This window comes from Saccopteryx leptura, chromosome 3 (genome assembly GCF_036850995.1).
Source record: "Saccopteryx leptura isolate mSacLep1 chromosome 3, mSacLep1_pri_phased_curated, whole genome shotgun sequence".
Taxonomy (NCBI): Eukaryota; Metazoa; Chordata; class Mammalia; order Chiroptera; family Emballonuridae; genus Saccopteryx; species Saccopteryx leptura.
In genome coordinates this window covers 238,545,374-238,566,781 of record NC_089505.1, presented here as the reverse complement: position 1 = coordinate 238,566,781, position 21,408 = coordinate 238,545,374, and the positions used below count along the sequence as shown (strand labels likewise).

At 37.2% G+C, this 21,408-nt stretch overlaps 2 pseudogenes; one reads left to right on the top strand and one right to left on the bottom strand.

The window, feature by feature from the left end:
- The window catches only part of LOC136398436 (T-cell surface glycoprotein CD1b-2-like), a 260,952-nt pseudogene that overhangs the window by 168,832 nt on the left and 70,712 nt on the right, over positions 1–21,408 (top strand).
- Positions 1,745–4,648, bottom strand: LOC136400726 (T-cell surface glycoprotein CD1e, membrane-associated-like; annotated as a pseudogene).

The window sequence follows — 21,408 nt, the reverse complement described above, 5'->3', positions numbered from 1 at the left end:
TTGTACTGGCACCTCTTCTAGGCTATGAGGCTCTACACTGGGGCTCCAGGCCTGGGGCTTAGGACCCTCCCCTTCTGGGAAAACCTCCCTGCAGTGAGTCCATTCGGACCCTCCTCCACCGGTCACTTCTGGGAGTGGTGTAGCCCTTTCCTTGTCTCCGCCCAACCTACCAGTCTCAATGTGGCTTCTTCTGTGATCCTTGGTTATAGACTCCTGTTCATTTAGTTCAAGTTATTTTTTGAAGATGCATGTTCTTAAATTTAGTTGTAAATTTCTTTTGGTCCTGGGTGGTAGTAGTTGGAACATATTCTTACTCTGTTGCCATCTTGGAATCTTCCTTATTTATTTTTTATTGACTCTACTGGGATTATATTGGTTAAAGAATTTATAGGTTTTTAGTGTACATTTCTATAATACAACAGCTGAATATTGTATTGTGTGTTCACCAGGGAAAGTGAAATCTCTTTTCATCACCTTTAATTTCTGTTAGGTTTGGGTCCAGAGCCTTTTACCAATAACCTCAAATAGCCAGTCTGAACTTTAGGTGACCTGGGGCCTAGGGAGTTCCCATGACTTTTCATCTAAGGCTTAGATTCTAAGCAATCCTTATTCATGTCTTACCTCCACCCAACTCTGGGACACCCTGAGAGTTAGTCATCCCTCATCACTTATCTGAACATTCTTTACTTAGCACCATCCCACCTCTCCCATTGTTTAAATCACCACAGAGAACAGAATTATTCCATCTGCAGCAAGAGATACACCAAACTCCGTTCTATATAGGACGAGGCTTTTCTTTCTCTCACTGCTGATGCCACTAGGGTCTCAGCCCACCTGGCCACAGAGGCATAAATAAACTTTTTATAAAATTCACCAGGCCTTGTGCATCCCTCCTTTGTTAACCCAACAATCACCCCGTTACCCTATTCTGCCTCCTCACACCCTCCTTTTTCCTCTATCCTCTGGTAATCACCATAATGTTTTTTGTGTCTATGTGGTTTTCTCTGCTTGATTCCTTCACCTTTTTACCCAGCCTCCCAAAACCCTCTCCTCTGACAACTAGACAACTATTAGCCTGTTTTCTGTATCCATGAGTCTGTTTCTATTTTGTTTGTTTATTTTTTTATTAGATTACAGACATAAGTAAGATAATCTGGTACTTGTTTTGAGATTTCAACTGTGCCATATCATATCAGTTGGCAATAGGGAAGGTCATGTGAGAAACCAGGCCTGGAACTTTGGCTGGAACAATCCACAGCCATGCACGCCAAAAGAAACTTCCCAGAAGCCCTTTGAAAAAGACCGACTGTCTGTCAGCCAATGAAATTTTGCTACATCATATCAACCCGACCAACCTATCAATGATATAAATTACCCCCAAATAGGGTAGGCAACTCGATTTCTCTGGCCCCTTTTTTGAACCAGAGAACCTCGTCCAGGATATGCTCTACTAAATAAAGGTTTTGCTATTCCACACTTTGTGGCTATGCCCTTCTTCCTTCCTCAGCGGGGAAATACCTTACAAGTCATTCAGGGAAACTTTCAGGGAAGATTCAGAAACAGACATCTAAATTAGACCTTGAGGGATCCATAAACAGGTGGCATAAGTAGAAAAAACATTGTCACATGATGGGGAAGAGGGGTCAAGTTTATAAATAAGTCAGAATCTCTGTAAAAAACAAACTGTTTTAGAAACATACTTTATTTTTTAGTATGATGCAGGTTCAAGAGAAGCGGACCAGAATTTTATGTATAAGGTAAAACTAATAACATCACAGTTGGTTCCAGCTCTTTTTCCATTTCTTCAACAATTTATTTTTGATCCAAGATCTCTGTGCCAGGCAGAGGTGGTTTCCTGAACCTCTGGGTTCCTGGGTGTTGCCGTCCGTGGGAGCGGCAGGGCTGGGTGCATGGGGAGAGCAGAGAGTCTGATTTGAGCTGTGGGAGAAGAAGAAGATTTTGAACTAAAAGATAGGAAAATTAGAGAGAAAGAAAAACAATAGAGGAAAGAAAGAATAAATAGATAAGTGTGTCAAAGAAACAAAATAAGAAAAGTCTCACCTGTGCTGTTTAATCCATGAACCCACAACAAGCACTGTAACCAGAGTAACTGCTACAGCAAAGCAGATCAATATTAGGGAGATGGGGTATCCATCTGATTGGGGACAAAATAATGTCACTCTATGAGAGACTCTCTATCCTACCTCAGTTCATGCTTCTCATTTCACAGGGTTGGGACCTACCAAGAGCTTCCTTCCGTATTTTCTAAAGCCCTTATTTCAATTCTTCCTGAATCTATGTGTCTGATCTCATCCCCTTCTCTCTTTTATACCAAGTTATTTGCTCCTTCGTTTATTTCTCTTTAGCACCTCTAATCTTCACCTTCTCTTTTCTTGAAATTTAATTACCCTTCTTTATAATTTGTATTCTCCCACTTTTATCCTCTGGTGCATAGCAGTTCTAGCCATTCTCCAGCTTCTCATTCATTAGCCCTGGAACTATGGAAGGATTATTATTTCCCAGTGGAGCCCTCGTTCTTTCTCACCCCAGTGGATGATTATATCACGGCCTCCCAGGCTGCTGTGTTTCACTCGGCAGTACAGGCCAGCTGCCTGTCGATCTGCCACATACAGTGTTACTTGAAGATACCACGTCCCGTCAGCATTGGGCAGGACTTCACCTTGTTGAGTGCCCCACTGCTCCTGTTGACCCCACATCCACATCACCCACACAGGTTTCGGATGAAAGCCAGAGACGTGGCACACCAGCAGCAGATGGCCTAGACTAGGACTGGAGCCTTTGGTCACCCAAGCCTGTGGCTTCACTGGAAAAAGACAAGAAAAAATGGAGTTTAGCAGGGCATCCCACTTTCGGTTTCATGGCTTGGGAATGTTAGTTGTTTGAGTAATCACTCTTTTTCTTGTTGGAGAAACAGTCCAGAACCAACACTAACCTTCAAGCCTCTTATTCTATGTCTCAAAGGGATGATAAAGAGAAAAAACTCAAATAAAAGAGTTAAGCATTGAAGCTATGAGGGGAGAGGAGGTTGGGCTCACCCTGTCGTTCCAGGTCTGACTTTCCTCCTTGCAGGAGGCCTGACAGAAACGGAGGGCAGGTGTCACGAGAAGGCCCTGCACAACTTCTTTAATAACACGGTAGTGATTAAGTATCTTACAGACATTCTGAGCCTGACTCCCTGCTCCTGGAGACGGCTTCCAGGAATTTTCTTGAAAACTCAGGAAATCTGATCCTTGATATGCTAGGTTTAAAAAACTCTGTGGGGCTTTTCCTGAATGCATTCCACAGCCACCAGATACCTTGATCTCAAAGGGATCTGAGGGTGGACAAGGAAGAGATAATTAATACAGATCAAATTGTAGGGAGAAAAACTCAAGTATCTAGAAAATAAAGAAGTTCAAGGAAAGAAACATTATCTGTTGAATGACATTGAAGACGAAAGTTTGGTGATAAAAGTGAAGAAAATATGTAAGGAGAATATGTTAAAATAATAAAGAAATGTTGAAACAATTAATGTGAAGTGTTAGATGGGAAGACTCTTAGAAAGATAGCAGAGCATCAGGAAGACCTTACTCGGGAGTTGTTAGGTCCTGGTAAGGTGTATGAACACTCAGGCCAGGGAGAAGGAAGGGCAGATCTTGGTTGTGAAAGGCTGAGTGAGCCTGAAGCCAAGGATGAGGGGAAGAAATCAAAAGGCAACAAATATTACAAGAAGCAGAATATGAGGGTATATTCCAGCGTGTGCAGGGATATGTACATGAAGGTCCTTCTTTGTATTAGGGGTGAGGGTATATTGCAAATAGTGGTAAAAGGTGAAGCCAAATAAATAAATAAATAAATAAATAAATAAATAAATAAATAGGAGTGAACCAGGGAAACAGAACACAGTGTCGGAAGATTGAATAATGGTCAGAGCTCATATATCACCAGCCCTGGTGGGAACTTTCAGGCAAATATCAGCTTGGAAAATCAAACTCACATTCAAGCTGAAACTGACTGGAAAATGCCTGCACCTCCTTGGGGAAACTGTGGATGTACAACTGTAATAACGGCTGGATGTTCTTCAGCTCTTCCTTGCTGAAATTACCTCCAGCTCAGGGCCACAAGAACTGGATGGTGCCTGAGACAGGGTACCAGCGATGAGTAAGCAGCTCGCCCTGCCAGCCTGATTCCTCCGTGTGCTGCCAGGTCTGGTTGGCAAAGGAAAAAATTTGAAGCAAGCGAAAGGTGGGGGGCTCTTCTGTTGCTGAATAATGAGGTACTAGAACTTGGGTAGCTGAAAGACAGAGAAGTGACAATAGAGAGCGGGCGAAAGGAGTAGAGAAGAGGGGCCCATGGAGGAAATGAAAAATGGGAATACTTACAAAGTTTGTACATAGTCCCATGTCACCTTCCCCCTGATCCAGATTCTTATCTTCAAAATCAGAAAGATATAGGGCCCTCGCCTGGCATGCAGATTGCAAGGGCGTCTATTAGGAATATTATTTCGTGCCTCCCACCTCTCTCCAGAACTTTTCTCCACCCTGCTTTGCCCAACCGCAGGTCTCATTCCGCCTGGGTTCTTCTTACCCCCTGTACCTGGCCCATGGCAGAGAATTTCCTTGAAGAGCAGGGGCAGAAGCAGCAGCATTGCAGCTCTGGTAGGTAAGGATGCCTCAGCAGAACGAGTGCCCGCAGACTCAGATATCAGCTTCCTCTCCAAACCCTTTTGAACTCTTCTGTAGTTACTACCCTTGCCACCAAAACAAATCAGCCTCTCCCTCTGCTTACTTCCCTGTCAGAGATACCCGACTGCCTTCCTCAGCCACAAGCCTCCCACAGGGTCTCTCATTTCCCCTCCATCTCTTCCATGACTGGCTTCCAGATTTGCTTTTTGCTCTTGTCTGCCTCCTGAACTCCTCATTGCACCAACAACTATAAAGGGAGTCCTGGCTTATAACAATGTCTGCAGTCTGAGTTCCGGCTGGAAAATACAGAACCTTCTGGTGTTTGGGACCTCAAGTCCACACTTGGAGTCTCAATGTTCTTTTACATAAAAGATGTAACAGAAGGTTCTTGTAGTGCCTCATGGACATTTGAGCAGTGTCCCCACTTCTGATCCCTCTGTGGTTCTGCTTCTCTCATCAGTTTCCTGATTCCTATCTCTCTCTTCTTGGTTTCCTCTGTATTTTTCTATTTATCCATTATTTCTTGCTCTGCAGTCTACTGTCACTTCTCTTATTACCTCTCCTTTCTCCCTGTCCCCTCCCCACTACCTTCTGTCTTTTAAGCTTTCTCTACTCAAAATCATCATTAAAAGACAATGGGCACTTTGAGTGAAGCTGTTGAATCAACAGGCACATGTCTATAATCCACAGCAGCAATGGCAAGACAGATAGTCAGATAATCTGAGGAAAATACCCTTTTGCTCAGTTTCTCCAGTCAGAGCAACAGCCACTCTTATAAGTTTCTACTGCATGCTTAACCCAGACGTAGTTAGTTGATACGTAGATGGATGTTCATTAATGTTGTATGAGTGGGTATATTTTGGATGCCCTAAATGAGTTGAGTGTGTCTCCAGGTCCCCTGGCTATGAGGAGCAGTCATGTAGCCCTCCCCTCACAGATTATGTCCTGGAAGCCCTGGTGTCCCCTCGATGTGTCTAATTAGTGAAGAGTTTTATTGGAGGCAGGAAAATGACACCAGGGACTGATTTGTTCACAGAAGAATTAATTACTTTGTCGAGTCTTTACTTTTGTTCCTTTCATTGATGTTTGCTGTGCAACCTGCAGGCAGTTTAAATAATATCTCTTTGGTTTTCATAGACACATTCAAACTGACATTTAGTCAGAGCCCACATGGTGTCAAAAGATTTGTCAGTCACTAAGATTTCAGAGAGAAGTGCTTAAGAGAAAATGAAAGTAAACAAAAACACCCAATCTACAACCTCTACATTTATAATATAAAGGACTCACAGAATTGTGCTCAGAGTTATTAGAAATAGTTTACACTTAGTCTCACCCATTGCTTCTGACTCTCAGATACTATTTTAGACACGTCATGTCCAATGCTATAAGGAAATATATCAGAACTCTAACATAATGAGATAATATTAAATTATTTTTGTTTAGGTAAATTATCATTCTCCTCTGAGGGCCAAATAACTCTATTTGAAATACTCAAAAAAATCAAAGAATATGCAGTAGAACTAGATTTAAAACTAATGATTGAAATAAAACCAAATATTTACCTGAATAATACAATAAGTACTAATATAAATTTATTTTTATAAATGAATAGACTACATTAAACTGAAATGTTTGTGCACAGAAGAAACAACCATCAACATGACAAAAAGGTAACTGACAAAAATTTAGAAGATAAGTGCGAACATAATCTCTGATTAGGGGCTAAATCCAAATATACAGAGAACTCATACAACTCAACAACACAACAAAAAACAAAAAGTCTATATTTAAAATGGACAGAAGACCGGATAAAGACAGTTTTCTTAGGAAGACATTGCAATGACCTAAAGATGTATGAAAAATGCTCAATTTCACTAGTCACAAGAAAAATGCAGATCAAAACCACAGAGCTACCACCTCACACCTGTTAGAAAGGCTGTTATCAACAAGATAAGAAGTAACAAGTGTTGGAGAGGATGCAGAGAAAAAACAGAAGCTTCATCCACTGCTGGTTAAAATGTAATTGATATAGCCACTAAGGAAAGAGTACGGAGTTTCTTCAGAAAATAATATGTGGAATAGAAAACAGAAAGCAACAAGCAAACAAAATGAACAAACATAGTCTCAGGCAACAGTGGAGCGGTTATCAGAGGGGATGGGAAATAAGCAGAGATTGAAAAGGGTAAAGGGGATGAAATATATGGTGATATGAAAAGACTAGACTTTTGGCCATGAAACATAATGCAACATACCAATGATTTATTATAGAACAGTACACTTGAAATCAATATAATGTTATTGACCAATGTAACCTCAATAAATATAATTTTTAAAATTTATTTAAAAAATATATAGTTGATCCTAAATATTGTTTAAATATACTTGTAAAATTTAATGCATTTGACTAATATTTCAGGAAGAAGTTAATAATCAAAAAATTAAATTCCATATTACTTAATTCCCTGGGGAGGCTGATAAAAAAGGGAGGGAAATGAGTTTTATATCAATTCATATCTTATTGACCACAAGACAATAATAAAGAATTTGTCAGAAAAATATATTAAATTGTGATTTTTATAGGACACTTGATTTAGTCTCGGTAGTGAAGAACCCCAGTTTTTTTTTATCTCAAAAATGTTCAAATGTTTTAAATATTTATTTTAAAATAATGAGTACATTCTTTATCATTCTGGAAAACAATGAAAGGATTCTACTGTGAAGAAAAACCTTAAAGAAGTCCTTCAAAAAGACAACAGATAAAAATCACTCACAATCCACAGCCTAGAAATCATGCAAAAGAAAACTAATGCAAAGCCCTGGCCGGGTCCCAGTTAATTAGAGTTTTGTTGCAAGACACAGAATTTGCCGTTTCAATCCTCGGTCGTGGCACACACAGGAACAGATCGATGTTCTTGTCTTTTTCTTGCTCTCTTTGTTCTCTCTCTAAAATCAATGAAATAAATATTTTAAATAATTAAAAATAATACAAATATAAGGGATATTTACAAATACTATAAATGGAAATGAAACACAAAAGTATAATAATCAGAGACTTATTTACTTATTTTAAAATTTATATTGAATTTATAAGGATAACATGGTTTAATAAAATTATATAGTTTTCAACTGTACTGTTCTATACTACATTCTCTGTATTTTGCAGTACGTGTTTACCCACCTCAAATTAAATCTTCTTACATCAGCATGTATTTGACCTTCTTGACCCTTTTTTCTCACACCATGCCATCTCATCCCTGTGGTAGCCACCATGCTTTCTGTTGTCTGTGTCTGCATGTTTATGTTTGTTTTCTGTGTTCATTTGTTGCTTTCATATTTATATCCTATATATTCATGATATCCTATGATTCTTGACTATTTCTATCTCACTTCTTTCACTTAGCAAACTATTCTCAAGATCCATACATGTTGTCTCAAAATGAAATTTTTTTTTCTCATGACTGTGTAGTATTTCATTGTATTTATGTACTGTTTTCCACACTGGTTAAAACAATTTTCATTTCCATTAGCAATGTATGAGGGTTTTTATTTCTCCATCACCTCTGCAACACTTATTATTACTTGTCTTATATATAATAACTAAATAATTATTTATTAACACTGGTTTTATGGAGTTTCAAGCTTTAAACACAGTTGTTCTTATGACAGCAACCCAGGAATTTCTCTCATAGCAGAGGATATGTTTGCCAGGGAAGGTATATCATCTGGAAAACAGGCACAGTACTTGCAAGAAAAGCAAATGGGGAAAAAGTAACTAGATGCCCAATTGTACTTTGTATTTGCTAAAAACATAAAGATCAATTGCTTCACGTACATAAAAAGGTAAAGAGGTATAAGGGTGTATTCTGAGCAGCAGCCACCTAGTTCTACTGAAAGTTCTAGTATATGTGACATATTTTAAAATTTTATCTGAAGAAAATAAAAGCATAAGATCCTACATGTTTTTTCTATAAAGAGATGAAGGGACTGTCTGCCTTACAGATAGCAAAGCATGCTAGAAAGTAGAAAATGTGTGGAGACCTACATGAGAGAAGTGGATATTGAAGCTTGGGGTCAAAGGAAAAAACAGAAAAGGAGACAAAACAAGAGAAGGCCATGATAAAGGTGCCATATTGAAAAATTATCTTGTTTATCAAGCAAGTGAAGGATTTTAAATATGAGCGTGATATGGTTAAAATAGAATTTAGAAAAGTTTTCTAATTCACGTTGAGATTTGCAATCAGACAGTGATGCAAGCTACAAGGAAGATGACTTTAGTGACCTGACAAAGGCAGTAGTAGTGAGGCTGCAGAGTAGAAAGAGCAAAGCATGGTGGTAAGCAGGATTAGTCAAAGAAAGTGTGACCAGGAGAAGATAAAATGGTGTCACTTATTAAAATAGACAACACAGTTGGGTGGGAAGATATTGAGATATGCAGTTAATTTGGGTCATGTTGAATTTGAGGCCCCAGCTGGAGGTGTTTTCGTGATTCATGGCAGGCATATGGGTTGTTGCAAGGAGATGTTATGGGCTACACAGTATGTGCTGAGCTTGTGGCCATAGAAAGCAGTATAGATGTCTGTAAATCTATCACTTAAAATAACATTTAAAATTAACTTAAATCAGTGTTGTTATTTGTGACTTTTAAAGTGTTTAAGTTTCTTAAATGTTTATACAGAATGTCTTGGATCAAAAAAGTCTCCATATACAATGTTTCAAGTTTATGATGTTCACTCCTATGAATACTTTTAAAAATTGAGATGTGCTTGTTTCAGCCTATGACATTAGCGTTGTACTTAGACTACGTGGGCAAACTGATTCAGTTGCACACATTGGAAGAATAGGCAGTAACACAGAAAATGAGTGAGGGAGTTGGCAACCGTCAATACACTTACCTTTGCCATTTTGGACCTCGAGAAGCACAAGTGTTCCATTTTATTTACTAGGGTGTGTTTCAATTTACCCTTTACCCTAAGTTAGGGTTATGTCAATTTTGTAGGAGCAGAACTGTGTCGTAACCCGAGGACCCCTGAATTTTTTTTCTTTATTAATTAAATATTGAGCACTTACTCTTGTGCCAGATGTTTTCCAAGTATACAAGTGACATGATAATAAACTCTAGGAAAAATGGACAAAGTCAAGGATATCAAAGGGAATTCCCATAGAGTGATGACAGATCTGCGTCTGAGAGAAGATGAGGAGTTAATCTGAGTAAGAGAACACAGTATATCCTAAGACCCAGTAAATACAGGGAGTATATACCATTTAAGGAACCAAAAAAAAAGTGTGTTTCATAATATATACAGTTCATAACACAAGATTTCCCATATATCTTTAAAATACGCTGCTCTATTTTAACTACATTTTTCCTTTGAAAAATTGGAAAAAAAGTATTTTAGGATATCATTATGCATTGAATTCCATAGTATACTCTAGTAAAATTTATATCATGTTTATATCTAAGTAACATACTCAGGAGGCTGGTTTTCTGATAAGGATGTAGTTCACTTGTGGTAGCCTCAGCATATGCATATCTGAAACTCAGGAATGATGTGTTGTCTTACTATCAATCATTTCAGGGAAATACCAGGTATATGTGCTGGCCACCTTACATTTTCAGACTAACATCCTCTTCAATTACCTCTGGGTAACATGGGCCCTTTCTTACCCATGCCACCCTGTTACCCACTTGTGAGTTAAAGCAAGCTTGAGTATTTTATCTTGTTACAATACGACCCAACAGGTCCCAGGGCCTTTTAAACATCCAACTAGGCCTTTGTTAAAGTTTTTAGTTCTGTGTGTGACCCTAAAGCCTTATATGAGTGGGAGTGTTCCTACTGCACCCTAATACCATATAGACAAGTGGTGCTGCTGCAAATCTGACCACCTGTTTCCTTCTGTATGAGGAACTTTCTGACCATTGAAGTGAAGGCCCTAGCTAATTCTCTCCCTCAAAAGAGTGATGCCCTGAAAATTTTTTTTCAAAGACATCATATTAAGACTTTGAAAATGGTTCAAATGCATATATCTAATTAAGAAGTATTTATTTTAAAACAACTACTGTACTAAACTTTGATGAGCACAGTTGGTTCTAATCAGAGATGCTCTCAGCTCCTCCCCATGCCCAGTACTGTCAGTGCAGTGCTAGCAGGGCAGGGAGAGCCATTAAAAATGGAAGCTTTCTTACTGGATGTGGCTAACTTGATTTAGAGAGGAATAGGGAAAAACACAAGGTCAGGAGCAATATTGTCAATAACAATAGCAAACTCAAACAATAGCAAAGTCAATGGTACACACACAGAAAAGATTTATTTCACAACTGCCTGAGGGTATAACACTGGATGGTGAGGCAAGGAACTTACAGACTAGCAAGAAAATTTAGAGGGAAATACTGTGCATAAGATGAACATAGTAGACTCTGACTAGTTTGCTCAGTGGTAGAGCGTTCCCTGGCATGTGGATTTCCTGGGTTCAATTCCCAGTCCAGGCACACAGGAGAAGCACCCGTCTGCTTCTCCACCCCTCATCTTCTCACTTTTCTGCCTCTTCCTCTCTCTCTCTCTCTCTCTCTCTCTCTCTCTCTCTCTCTCTTTCTACTCTCTTCTCCTCCACTGCTTCAGCCACAGCTTGATTTTAGCGACTTGGCCCTGGGCACTGAGGATGGTTCCATGGCCTCTGCCTCAGGTGCTAAAAAATGGCTCTGGTTGCCATGGAGCTTGGGCCCTAGGTGGGCAGAGCATGGTCCATTAGTGGACTTGCTGGATGGATCCCATTTTGGATGCATGTAGGAGTCTGTCACTGCCTCCTCTCCTCTCACTAAAAAAATTGAAAGTGTCAACATAGTGAAATATGATAATCTACCATACATCCCTGATAGCTCAGAAGGATGCACACATGTGCAAGGCTGTACGCATGCTCAGAAAAGACCAGAAATGACCAGCTTCAGCTTCTGCAGCTCCCAGGATGAATTTGAGGCTTGTGCATATGCTGTGGATAGAAACAAGAAAGTGGAGAGGAAAGTCAAGTTCAGGGAATATCATGAACCTTAAATGCTCACCCCATCACAAAAAAAGAGCTATTGGCAAAGGGTAGAAACCTTACACACTTAGTGTTTGAACACAATTTACTAAGTTATGCTTACATACAAATGTTCCCTAAAAAAATAAAATATTCTTAAAAAGAAAAATGAGGTTTTAAAATAAAATTTGCAGAGCTATCTCTGGCCACATACTGTGGAAGAGTTGGACTGCAGAGAATTATTCCACACAAGCCACTAAACAAACATGGAAAGAAGTACAAGCGACTTACGACCACGATTGGTTCTGACAGATGGGTTGTAACATGATTTGGTCGTAAGTTGAGTAGGCTATATGTACAGTACTGTGAAATGAAGTTATAAAAATCTTTAAGTCGCCTGACCTGTGGTGGTACAGTGGATAAATTGTTGACCTGGAAATGCTGAGGTTGCCGGTTCAAAACCCTGTGCTTGCCTGGTCAAGGCACATATGGGAGTTGATGCTTCCAGCTCCTCCCCCCTTCTCTCTCTCTTCTTTCTGTCTCTCTCTCTCCCTCTCTCTGTCCTCTCTAAAAATGAATAAAAAAATTTAAGGAAAAAAAAAAGGAAAAAAAATTTTTAAGTCATATTTTATCATAATTTTCTTTCATTATTTTTATATATCATAATTTTCTTTGTTCATTTTATGACATTTGTATCATCTCTACACCATTTTGTTTCTTATTTTTACATTCATCAGGTTTAAGTAAAACACTGCATTACCAGTACAACTGGTTTAATATTTGTAAAACATACAAAATTACAAAATACAGGTGCATACAAAAATACAAAATACCTGTACAGGTGTAAAAAATACCATAGGAAACATTTTCCCAATTGCAAAACATCAAAATATATAAACATGTATGAAACATTTTATTGGCCACTGATGCTTGGCTGTGGATCATTGATATCGTCATCTGAGGCAGCAGTTGGGGTAACAAGAGTTGTTCTTTTTCATAAACATGTGTGATCATATTCATTTTCTTTTCTCCTTCATACTTGTTCATTGATTGCTTTCTCATGTGTGCCTTGACCAGGGTGTTACAGCAGAGCAAGTGGCCCCTTGCTCAAACAGGTGACCTTGGGCTCAAACCAGAGACCATGGCATCATGTCTATAATTCCATGCTCAAGCCAGCAGTACCCCTGCACTCAAGCTGGTAAACCAATGATCAAGTCGGATGAGCCCACGATAATTTTTGTGTCAAGATCGATGGCCTTCCTTTCCTTGTTGGCAGGCTGAGGCATAGACAAAGACAATTTCCTCTTGATAGACATATTTGGAGGGGTTTGATGAAAAATATACATGACACAAAACACAAATTGCTGTACCAAGTCTGGGATAACAGTTGAAATGGTGCACACAGAGATAATAGAGCGGCCGGAAGCTGGTCTGCACTGTTGTAAGCCCAGCTGGGCAATGCTTGTGCTGCCAGATGCGGAGCAGTCATGGCTAGCGATTGTGGCCGTAAGCTGCATAGGTCCGTAAGTCGATCAATATCTGTAAAGAGCAACAGCAATACCTCTTGAAAGATCAGAATCCATATAACATCATGCATTTTTTAAAAGCATAAAAAGAGGTGTGAAAAGAAAGAGGGAAGCATGACTAGACACAGGATAAAAAGAAGGCAATATAAATTGCCTTTGATGTTGCTCACGTGTTGGAAATAGAAGAAAAACTTCAAAGTCAGAAAACAGTGAATATCCAATATAATAAAACAATAAATCCCACATTCAAGAATTAAGGGAAAGTGTAAAAACAATGATGACTCAAACGAGAAAGTCAATGAAAAAACAGAATATATTTTCAATAATTCCATGAAAATTTTGGATTGAAATGTACAATAAATTGCTAACAAGATACAAGATAAATATACCAAAATCAAAAATGTTTTTTATATTAACAATGAGTAATTTTGAAATAAAATAAATAAAAGTTTTTCACAAAGCCTCAAATAAAATAAATAAGAACAAACTTATTAGAAATGCAAGGACATACAGTGAATACTAAGAAAATTGCTGAGAGAAATAAAAGATTTAAGTAAACAGAGAAACATTTCATGCAGTCATAAAAGCACCAAAAACTAATAAATAAGGATATAATCAATAAAAATATAACATCTATTCAGTTTATATATACTTATATCATAAACAACTCACCTTGGTTTTCTGCAAATTTAGCCTTTTTGTCTCTTATTTTGTTTTGTTTTTTGGTGTAAATCATTTAGGATAAATAGGTCTAAATGAAAAAATTTTAATTTAGTATTATAATTATTTAGTGTGTTGATTTTTATTCATTTATTTGAATGTATTTCTTATTAATCTCTATTGTTTAATCTGTTTATGAAGAAAAAAATCAGATACTAGATAAAATATTATTCATATTTTAGCATATGCAAAAAGTGGATATGTGGCAAAGAAATCAAGAGAACATTGAGCAATGAAAGGGAAAGATAGAAAAATTAGAAAAGATGTGCATTAGATATTATCTTCTTATTCCCGATTATTATGTATAGATGCAAAAGTTAGATAAAGAAGAAGGTTGTTAGGGAAAAAATGACTTAAGTAAAATATAGTGTTGAGGAAATCTCTATGAATATCCTGGACTGTGAGGAAGACAAACATCTGGGTTTTAAAGCAAATTAAATCTGAAACATTGCTGGAGGCAAAAATGACAAAGCTGAAGCTTTTATACTTTGGGCACATCATGAGAAGGTAGGTTCTTTGGAAAAGATGGTAATGCTGAGAAAACTAGAAAGCAGTAGACAAAGAGGAAGAACAACTATGTGGTGGATTGACCTTTAAAAGAAGCTATAGGTATGACTGTTCAGGAGCTGAGCAGGACTGTTGAGGACAAAACATTGTGAATAAAACTTATTCACAGGGTCTCCAGGAGTCGGAGACAACCCAACATGCAAATAATGACAATTTCATCTTTCGTTAGACCCTTTCTATTTACTCCTTGAGCTTGAAAGTACCTATTTGAAGAGTGTAATGGCAATTACAGACACTCTTGTCTCATTCTGAATTTCAATGTTAAATTTTCTAAATTTTTTATTATCAAGTTACGTCCTTTACCTTGGTTATAGCTAAACCATTGTATATTAAGGGAGTTCTCTTTTATGCTAAATTGATAATTTTTCTTCATCAATGTATATTTAATTTTATTGAGGATTTTGTTAGGCATATAATGAAGTGATAGGATTGTTAGTTTGTTAATTTAGATAGCTACATTAATTTATTTTCTAATAATCAATTATTCTTACACCCTTAGTAAAAACTTGGCATGTACATCAAAATTTACATTCTTCCATGAGTAAAATTGGGTAACAGCTCTTGGTTGTTTGGTTTACTTGTTTGCTTAGTTTTTATTTATTTGCAAATCTTTAGTTTCAAGTTTTTTGTCAAGTTGTGGCATTTTTCTATTGTTATATACTAGTCCCATAAAATGACTTCAAATTTTTCTGTCTTTTTTATGTCCTGAAATTAACCATCAAATAAGAATTTAAGACATTTGAAGTTAGTTATGTCTTTGCCATTAGGTTTAATTTTTATGATAACTGACAGACTTAGGATTTTTTTCCTTTGACTCTTATTTTAATCATTTATAATTTCTAATAAAACTTTCCATTTTATTTTGAATTCAGACCACTTGAATATCTATTCGCTCTCTCCATTAACACCCACTTTTTAATTCTCAGTGTTGTGCATTTGTGCAGTATATTTTTCATTAATTCTGCTAGAATTTACTTTTATTCTTTGTTAATATTTCAAAATAGAATTTTGTGGATAAGTGAATAATTACTATTATATAGTTTCTCTTAATCTCTATTTTAATATTACAGCCTTTATATTGATTTATTTTTTTTCAACATTTGGTTTTCTTTTGTTTGTTTACTTGTTTTTAGAGTGAATTCTAGATTATTTATTGTCAACAATTATCTTTACTTACAAATACATTTAAAGCTATAAATGGTTCTGTAAATCTACGTTGGTTTTATATATAATTCCATTATAGACTATAGACAGAGCAAATTTTAAAAGAATATCTACCAAACTCAAAAAATGTGATAAAATAAAATTGAAATGACATGTGCCAAACATCAATGTTATAAGTAATTGTACTAATTTGAGAAAGTTCAAATCCTTTACAAAGTAAAAATGAGATAATAAAATATTTTTATTTTTCCCCAAGAAATTGTGCTATTATATGGATGAAAATCATCACATACTATTTTTCAGTTTTGACATGACCAAATACACAAATCACAGCAAAGAACTGAGGAACACGAAAATAAATTTCCGATAGCAATTCAACAACACTTAATGAAATTATTAGTAAAATTAATTCTAAATTTAAATTATGGAAAAGACAAATTCTAAATAAAAATATGTAACATTAATATTAATTTCTGTTTTTAAGTTATGGTATATTATTTCTTTCTGGCTTGCAAATTTTCATTAGTGTCTAACTAGTATTTAAAATAATTTTTAATGGAATTACTTGGGGTAACATAGTTAATAAGATTATCCAGGCTTCAGCTGTGCAACTCTAAGATACATCCTCTGTATGTTGCATTGTGTGTTCAGCACCCACGTCCCCCATCACCATCTATTCCCCTCTCCCCTCCTCCACCTCCCCTCGCCCTGTTTTCCTCCTGAAATCCCTGCACTGTAGTATGTGTCTATAAGTGTTTTTTGTCCTTTGCTTAAAGTTTTTTTTTTTTAGACTAAAGATATTTACTCTATTTGGCCAGATCTGTTGATCTGTTTCCAGCAGAAATTTTTCCTCCTATGCTTTTCCCTGAGGGTGTCCCATAGTCACACTCACAGATCCTCTTTCATTAACCTTCCTGCCAAAGTGAAACATTTACTGGAAACACATCATAAGACGTACTTTAAACGAGTTGAATTTTTAAAGTAGGAAAATGATGAGGGGGGGAAATCACCTAGAATTGACCTAAAATCATATTTTTAATAAATTTGTGTAAATGTAAGAAAATGTTCCATCTACTTTATTGGAAACTTTGTATTTATCAAAAGGATGACCTTCCTATATTTCTTCCAAAGGAGTCTGATTTATAACGTTAATATTATTTGAATTAAAAAAATCCCAATTTAATAAAATATTAGCAGAAATTTTAAAATAACACCAACAGTTATATCTATATAGAAATAGAGATAATGATTTGATTTGGGGTGATGGGTACACAACATAATTAACAACTCAAATGCTATAGAAATATTTACCTGAAACCTATGTATTCATCTTGATCAATGTCACCCAATTAAATTTAATTTTCTAATTAAAAATTTTAAAAAGTTATATCTATATACAATAAACAACCAAAGATTTGTATCATAAAATTTTATCTTTCAGTTTGAAAATGATGCTCTTTCATCTTAGGTCTAGAAGAGGGTGAGTACCCAGACTGTCCTATATAGTCACGCAATGGGGCCTTTTCTAAGTCCATTCATCTACTCAGCAATTATTTAATTTTCCAACCCTGCCCACACAGCCAGCTACTTCTTAGGGTTAATTTTTAGAAGGTTTATATATTCCAGCTTTATTTCCCCTCCATACCATATTTTAAAGCTAAGTGATATTTTTTCTTTGAAGGCTCATTCGTTTTCAGTTATTTTCCTTTAGATAACAGCTTTATTCATGTGATTTTATGAGGTCAATACTGTCCCAAATAAGCACAGTAAAGAATACAAACTAGAATTCTTCAGTAGTATCAATCCACATTGTTCTTACCATCATTTCCTACCTCTTAACTGCTCTATTTTCAAATTCTTCAAAACTTTCAACAATTGTGATTCTTTCATAAACTCACCAATGAGTGCATTTAGCACCCACCTTGAAACCTGTGTGAGAGTTCCTAGCCCCCCCCCGTCTGCCATGGCCTCAGTCACCACCTATCACTTATCATTACAGTCATATCTAGTGACATAAACTGGGTCTACACACTAAAATTATTACATAAGCTCTGAGGCCCTCAAGGTGCTAAGTTAAAATGGAAATTCCATATTTCTCCTCTATTTTAGTTACATTTTGTTACATAGCTTAAGGAGCTCTAAATTATGCTATACTCAACTTAGAGTCATGGTGCCTAATAGAACTACTAGATTCTGTGTTGTTCAGTATAGTATTTAATTAAATTTTACTGTTGTAGTTTAATTAAATTTGGAAGGAGTCTTCATGTTTAAACTGAAAATAACTACTTTCAGTTTTTACCTAAATTGCTATGGCTTTCTGTGAATCAAATGTCCAGCCCACAAATCAGACTGATTACCCCTCATATCTGAGTTCCGGAGACAGACACTGCCCATCCCCCACAGGGACTTCTGACACACTTACATGGTAACTGCACAGCTCATTTAAAAATGTCTGGAAAGGCCCTGGCTGGTTTGCTCAGTGGATAGAGCATCATCCTGGTGTGTGGACATCATGGGTTTGGTCCCTAGTGATGGCACTCGTGAGAAGCTATTTCTATTCCCCTCCCTCTTCCCTTCTTTACTTCTCTTCCTCATGCAGCCAGTGGCTCTCTTGGTCTGAGCACATTAACCTCAGGCACTAAAATAAGTAACTCTTTCATTTGAGCATTGGCTTCAGATGAAGGTTGCCAGGTAGATCCTGGTCAGGGCACATATGGAAGTCTGTCTCTTTATCTCTCCTCCTCTCACAATAAAAAGATGATAAAATAAAAAAATAATTACTGGAGAATTTAATCCCTGGCTGAATAGCTCTGTTGGTTACTGGTTTGATCTTCAGTCAGTGCACATTACAGGAACAGCTCCATGTTTCTGTCTTTTTGTCTCTTTTGTTCACTCTCCCCATACCGCCCAAAAAGGGAAAAGTCTGAACAGTTGATCACCACAGAACTCTACACTTCTTCATTCAACTAACCAAGTCTATGATATCTATATTCTGTGGTTAAAGATAACTGTTTCCTAATTCTTTGCACTATTAATGAAGTATAGCTTTTTTTTTAAAATTAAACCAAATGTCACTATTCTGATCATCTACAGCTAGGGTAGTTGACATTTCGCAATAGGATTATGAAGTTTTTCAATGAGAAAAATATTTGAATAATAGATTTAACACTGAAATTCAGCCATTATATTTTTCATTTTTATTGTCAGCATGTTGTCCATCTATTTCTAATGAAATTTTTATCTCTATTGTTCATATTCAAATTTTTTTTCAGTTGTTCATAGATTACATCAAAGAGCTAATGCCCTCAGAGCAAGTTTATAAGGCATACAATTGTGTACGTCATATTATCAGGTTAGACACATAAAAACTATAGCTGCTTTTAAATTTTACTAGGACTTTTAAAAATAAAACCTTTACTTTGAAACAATTTATATTTAATGGAAGGTTCAATAAGTATAGAGTTTCCATATAACTTTTACCTGGATTCCCCTAAATTTAACATTTTATGTAATTCTGGAAAATTTGCTGCAACTAAGAAATGAAGATTGGTAAATTATCATTAAAAAAAAAACTACAAATTTTTCCAGATTTCAGAAGTTTTTTAGTAATTTCTGTTTCCTGTTCAAAGTTTCAGTCCAGATAATCACACTGCATTTAGTTATCACATCTCAGTCTTCTCTGATTTGCATCAGCTTCCCAGTCTGTCCTTGATTTCATGACCTTAATAATTTAAAGAGTACAGGTCAGATACTACATATAATACATAAAATGTGTGAAATTTTTCTCACTTTTGGTTTGTCTGATGCTTTTCAAACTACTTTGGGGTTGTCTAATAATTTTAGGGTTGTAGGTGTAAAGAAAAAACCCCATAGCAATGACATGCTCTTCACATCATGTCATAGTTAGGGCACATGATATCAACATGACTTATGATTGTAAATTTTTTTTTTGTATTTTTCTGAAGTTGGAAATGGGGAGGCAGTCTGACAGACTCCCACATGCACCCAACCTGGATCCACCCGGCATGCCCACCAGGGGGTGACGCTCTGCCCATTTGGGGCATTGCTCTGTTGCAACCAGAGGCGTTCTAGCGCCTGAGGCAGAGGCCACAGAGCCATCCTCAGTGCCCGGGCAATCTTGGCTCCAATGGAGCCCTGGCTGCAATGGAGCCCAGGTGAAGAGAGAGACAGAGAGGAAGGAGAGAGCAAAAGGTGGAGAAGCAGATGAAGCAGATGGGTGCTTCTCCTGTGTGCCCTGGCCAGGAATCGAACCCGGGACTCCTGCACACCAGTCCGACGCTCTACCACTGAGCCAGCTGGCCAGGGCCATGATTATAAATTTTAACCTTGATCATGTGGTTAGAATTGTGTCAGCAAGTTTTTGTTTTGCTTTGTTTCATAGTGAAGTTGCTCTTTAACCTCTTCACACTCTTTTTATTGGAAACAAAACGCTAAGTCTTCATTATTCAAGATGAGAACGTTTTAAAGATCTGTGGTAGATGTACCTATACTTAGCAATATGATACTGTGTACTTTAAAAATGTGTTAAGTGGATAGATCTTACGTTAACTGTTATAGCCCCCCAATGCACACACACGCGCACACGCACTCATACACAAACAGGTAATGATTGGAAGTAATAGATATGTTTAGTTCCTTGGTTAAGGTGATGAAATTACTAGTGTAGGTTGTTACACATTAATAAGAGAAGGAAGCAAAAAGGAAATCAGAAATTAAAAAGCCTACCTGCTTCTCTAGGAAGTTACAGTTTAAGACATTACAGGATATTGCATCCTTGCCCCACAAAGGGGATTAACACACCTCTTCCTGATTTAAGAAGAAAGGACACATTTTTAAATCTCCTCAGGGTACAACCCTGCCATCCCCAGATTATGGGAGAAGAAAACAGTAGAAGTCAAGATGGAGCCACAGAAACCTGTCAGTCAAGCCTGGAAAGTGCATCCGATTGATGAATGGGAAAATCCAACACAAGTCTGCAAATGATTTAAAAGTTACTGTAATTGATTAGTTTAAAGAAGGCCTAGTCCTTCCCAAAGACTAAGACAATATTACCCAAGCATAACAAATAAGCTCTCTCTTCTTTGCTCTCAATGGCAATGTGTTTGCCCCATATATTTGTGCATTCTCCAAGCTGTCATGCAGCCCTCTTAGGCTGGCCCACACAGGCCTAAGACACACACAGGCCAGCTAGCTGCATATGCTTGACCTCAGCACCAACCAAAGAGCAGCTAAGATAGCTCTGGACAGTTGGCTCAGTGGTAGAACATCAGTCAGGCATGTGAAAGTCCCAGGTTCAGTCAGGGCACTCAAGAGAAGCAACTAACTACTTCTCCACCCCTCCCTATCCCCCTTCTCTTTCTCTCTACCCTCTTCTTGCAGCCATGGCTCAAATGGTTCAAGCAGATTGGCCCCAGGTGCTATGGATTGTTCCATGGCCTTGCCTAAGGCACTAAAATAGAGCGGTTGCCAAGCAACAGAGCAGCAACCACAAATGGGTAGAGCATCACGGTGTGGGGAGTTTACTGGGTCCATTCCAGTTGGGCATGTGTGGGAGTCTCTCTCTCTGCCTCCCCACCTCCCACTTAAAAAAATATCAAAATTCAAGCACCATTTCTACGAAATGTGTATTGCTTTCACACCATTATAAAGTTAAAAAAATGTATGATGGAAACCATCTGTACTTTATTTTATTTATTTTGAGATGCATTTTA